Raw genomic sequence first — 4,926 nt, 5'->3', positions numbered from 1 at the left:
CTAGACGTTATAGTTGTACTAATCATATCTAGCACCCAGATTTTCATTCATTCATTCATTCATTCATTCATTCTCAAGTTAGTTAAAATACAGTGTAGTCTTGGCTTCAGGAGCAGAATCCAGTGATTCATCATTTACATAGAACACCCAGTTCTCACCCCAACAAGTGCCCCCCTTACTGTCCATCATCCATTTTCCCCACCCCAATCAACCCTCAGTTTGTTCTCTGTATGTAAGAGTCTCTTATGGCTTGCCCAAATTTTAATTTCTAATACTATTCCCCAACAAGAGACCAGAACTCCTCAGAGAAATGGCTGATTCTAGGACCAGGACAGGAAATACATATGATGAATGTGGAACGTCTCATGTGCTAGGAAGTTAGAAAGTGATAAACACATGAACCACAATAATGTGAAAAGGTCAAGAATCAAAGAGTTCAGTTGGTCAAGCAATAACAAAAAGAAGTATTGAATTATGACCAAAATATAATATAAATATATATGAGTCCATACTTATATAAGCCAATAACCAAATTAAAAAAAAAAAAAGGAGGGAAAAGACAAATCTATCATGGAGAAGAATTCCAAATAATTGTTTTGTAGATACTCCATCCTTAAGGAGAGGAAGAATAATCCTCATTCCCTTTTAAGTGTGGGCTCTACACAGTGACTTATTTTCAGAACACAGTATGGAAAAGAGGAGAAAAGAATAACTTTAGGGTGGAGAAATCTGACAAACACTATTTCAGCCAGGTGATCAAGATGAACATGAACAGTGATAAATCATACTGATAGTACATCCCCTTGATATTATGTGATAAAATGGTATGTTAACCCTATGGTCCTAGCAGAAACACATAACTATAGTCTAACCATGAGAAAATAAAATAAACCCCCCCCCAAAACGGTAAATTTTGATTTCATTTAGTAAGTTGCTGTTTTTCATTCCCTTTGGCTACGAGTGGGATTTTTTTTTTTTTTTTTTTTTTTTTCCCATGTAGTGCAACAAAGTCATCAGGTTTTTTTTTTTTTTTTTTTTTAATTTTTTTTAATGTTTTATTTATTTCTAGGAGAGAGAGAGAGAGAGAGAGACAGCGTGAGCAGGGCAGGGTGAGAGAGAGAGGGAGTCACAGACTGAAACAGGCTCCAGGCTCCGAGCTGGCAGTCAGCCCAGAGCCCGACGCGGGGCTCGAACCCACGAACCGCGAGATCATGACCTAAGCGAAAGTCGGACGCTTAACCGACTAAGCCACCCAGGCGCCCCCAAAGTCATCAGGTTTTGACATCTAGGGATCATTCTTGTTTATTTCTTCCTGGCACATGGTGAGACAACTCAGTCTACAGATTCATGTATTTATTTCAGAGGAGTTTCATTCCATAATAAAGTTAATTATGCATATATCGTTTCTGTTTCATTTGTTCTGGTTTATTCAGAGAAACCAGTTATCCCATTTTAAGGGCTTCAGGTTTTGCTTTCCACATGAAACTTCTAATTGTTATTCCTCTGGGTGGGTTTTTAAAGCATTGCCTATAACTTCCATAGGCCTCATTGTTCATGTCTCTGACGTACAGTGATGTATGCTGAGTCTCCACTTCAGTGAACATAAACCAACATGGGAAAAAGTAAAATGTTTTTCTTTTGGTTTCACAATGCATTCAATTCCACTGAAACACAAGAAGCACTTGGATACTTTATGGTTCACCTACCATTACTGACACTGTTTAGTATCTGTAAAGCTGAAACTCAGATATCTCCTTGTACTGTTTCCAAAGTGCTCAGCCTGGCTCCCAAGTCATTTCTCTTAGATAACAGACTGAGCAGTTAAAAAATAACATTCATGGAGTGCCTGGGTGGTTTAGTCAGTTGAGCATCCAACTCTTGATTATGGCTCAGGTCATGATCTCACAAGGTCGTAAGATCGAGCCCCATGTGCGGCTCAATGCATGCTTGGGATTGTCTCTCTCCCACCCTTTCTGCCCCTCCCTGGCTCATGCATGTGTGCACATGCATTCTCTCTCTCTCTCATAAATAAATGTTTATTACATGCATTGGCTCATCTAGGTATAACAATGCCATGAGGCAGTACTTCAAAATAAATAAATAACATTCATTTAAACATACTGGCTTTTGTGCACTTAATGCATTTGTTGTCCACAAAGTGATGCTTTCTTCTTGTTGCTTTCATTTCCATACTCCAAAGTATCATCTGTACAATTTAAGAGGCATAAACAATTAAAGGTGCTCTTTTTCAAAATTCTACATGTCTTTATCTTACAAAAAAAAAGCGAGAGATCATAAAATTATCCCTCAACTTGATCCTAAACTTTCAGAATTTGTGGTTTCCGCTTGTGGTCTTTCCATAATTATACTATGTATGTTGTTTTCTTCTTTGCTTTTGGCTCTTCCCATAAGAAGTTGTGAAGTCATAATCAAAATCTACTGTTTTCATGTATATGTACAAGAATACGAAAGAGAAGTATACCGATGATATATGTATTTATGTTATTTTATATACTCATAGACATATATATCTAAAGATTTCTTAACTCATAATTTTTTAAAAAAAATTTTAATGTTTTATTTATTTCTGAGAGAGAGAGAGAGGAGAGAGAGAGCGTGAGCAGAGGAGGGTCAGAGAGAGAGGGAGACACAGAAGCTGAAACAGGCTCCAGGCTCCGAGCTAGCTGTCAGCACAGAGCCCGACGCGGGGCTCGAACCCACGAACCGTGAGAACATGACCTGAGCCAAGGTCGGATGCTTAGCCGACTGAGCCATCCAAGTGCCCCTCTTAACTCATAATTTTTTTAAGAAACAAAAATTTCCTTTATTCATGACCTCAACAGTATTTCTTTAGATTACAGGAGCTTTGAACTCAAATACATAGGAGAAAACAAGTAAAGACTGCATTATCCTTCAACTCATTAGTAGTAACATGTTGCAAAGTAAAATCGCTTGGAAAAGAGGCAGGAAGGAAAAGGGTATGGGGGAGGAAAGGTAAAGAAAAGGAACTAAGATGATCAAGTGGAATTCTTTTAGTTCTTGAAAGCTAGGAAGTTCTTGCAAGCACAGCTCATTTCTGCAAATTATTTTCCAAATGTGTCCAAAACGGAACCAAAACAGAGACTCCCTTAAGAACCTGAAGAGGTGCAACATTAAAGGCTACGATTATCCAATAGCAGGTTGTCAGCTGCCTCCTCGTACTGTTCTCAAGAGTTAGTGGGATGAAAAGGTCTTCCCGTGATTGGATTGTTTTCATTTTTTTTCCTTCAGCATCTGGGCGGGCACGGTTCAGCACCTTGAGGAAGTCGGAAGTTTTTGCCTGTGCACGTGTGTGCATATAGGCCTTTGAGCACTTAATGCAGTCGTGCACAGAGTCCCGGAATGCGTGGATCAGGCTGACAGTGTTGTCTCGCGCACTGGCATTGGTGCGGCGAGGGAACGGCATGAAGGTAACAGAGCCAATGTTCTTGCCCAGTGCAGCACTGACAAAAGGTCTTTTGGCTCCAGAGGAGGTACCCTGTGGCTAAAGAGGACCTGTGCGAATGTGTAGTTGGCTCTGCGTCCTTCTTTGAACTCCTGCATGAACACTTTTCCAAATCATCGTTATCCTTAAACGCTGAAGACTACAGTGACTTTCTTTTTTAAATGTTTTTTATTTATTTCTGAGAGAGAGAGAGAGAGAGAGAGAGAGAGAGAGAGACAGCGTGAGCAGGGGAGGGTCAGAGAGAAAGAGGGAGACACAGAATCTGAAGCAGGCTCCAGGCTCTGAGCTAACTGTCAGCACAGAGCCCGATGCGGGGCTCAAACCTACAAACCATGAGATCATGACCTGAGCCAAGGTTGGATGCTTAACCAACTGAGCCACTCAGGCACCCTGACTCTGTCTTTTTTACACTCACCATATATGATCTCATCATCCCTGTAATGGATTACTGCCCTGGTCTCTCCTTCCTTGCCCTTTACTTGGAATTGGAAATATTTCTCAAAGACAGAGGCAGAACAATTTCATTTCAACATGCCAGCCTGATACACACTGGAATCCTTGGATTCTGGTAGATTTTCAAGGTTGTATAGCAAAGAGACACTGTATCTTGATTTGGGATTTACCAAGAATCTCCCATGCACCCTCTTTAATAATGTGTCAGCACCCTATGTCTGAAGTTCCTTGTAGAATTTCAAAGAAATACAATCACTTTCGTTTTGTCTCCATTAGGATTTGAAATATGATAGAGGACTCCATGGAATGAAATCTGCAAATGTTACTTCTAATGCTTCTGGTTTGTTACTGGTGGCCGGGTTCTCAAACTTGAGCATGAGTATCTCCTCAGTGATGCGATTGTTCACCTCCAGCAGTATCAGGCTACACTCCCCCCCGGCCCCCATAAGTCTGAACCGGCCTGCCATGTCACACCACCCCTGCCTCACCAACAAGCTCAGTCCCCTCAAGGCCCCAGCTCTAGCGGGACACTTCTGCTCTCACACCCACTTCCACTTTGATGCCCAGATGCACAGCCCCATGGTGCCATCCATTTTCCTGCAGTCCCATACACAGGGCTAACTCATTACCTTCTTGTCTTACACTATTGCTTCGTGTCCAAGATACATTATTAAATGAAAGAAGCAAGTGACAACATAGCATAGATATACTTTAAAGGACACTACAAAAAATTTCCCTAGCATTTTGATAGTTGTTTTTTTCTTGGTGGTAAAATCATTTGTGGTTACTAATATATAATATTGTCTAAAATTTTATGAAAATTTACTAACGTATATATTTCTCTGTTTATAAACATATTTTCCTTTGCAATAACTAAACAAATTCTTGTTCCGATGGAGCTCATGTAACAATGTTTTTGTAGACCAAAATGATAAACAAGTAACTTTATTACATGTCAGAATGCAAGTACTACATGAAAATTACAAAGA

The 4,926-nt window shown here is 40.1% G+C and overlaps 1 pseudogene; it reads right to left on the bottom strand.

The window, feature by feature from the left end:
• Positions 1 to 3,213: 3,213 nt before the first annotated feature.
• LOC120225505 lies at positions 3,214 to 4,404 on the bottom strand (annotated as a pseudogene).
• Between the last annotated feature and the right edge of the window lie 522 nt (positions 4,405 to 4,926).

This window comes from Hyaena hyaena, unplaced genomic scaffold, assembly GCF_003009895.1.
Source record: "Hyaena hyaena isolate Hyena2069 unplaced genomic scaffold, ASM300989v1 scaffold_1421, whole genome shotgun sequence".
Classification (NCBI taxonomy): Eukaryota; Metazoa; Chordata; class Mammalia; order Carnivora; family Hyaenidae; genus Hyaena; species Hyaena hyaena.
Note: the sequence above shows the minus strand (reverse complement) of the source record. Positions and strands in the feature narration are given on the sequence as shown.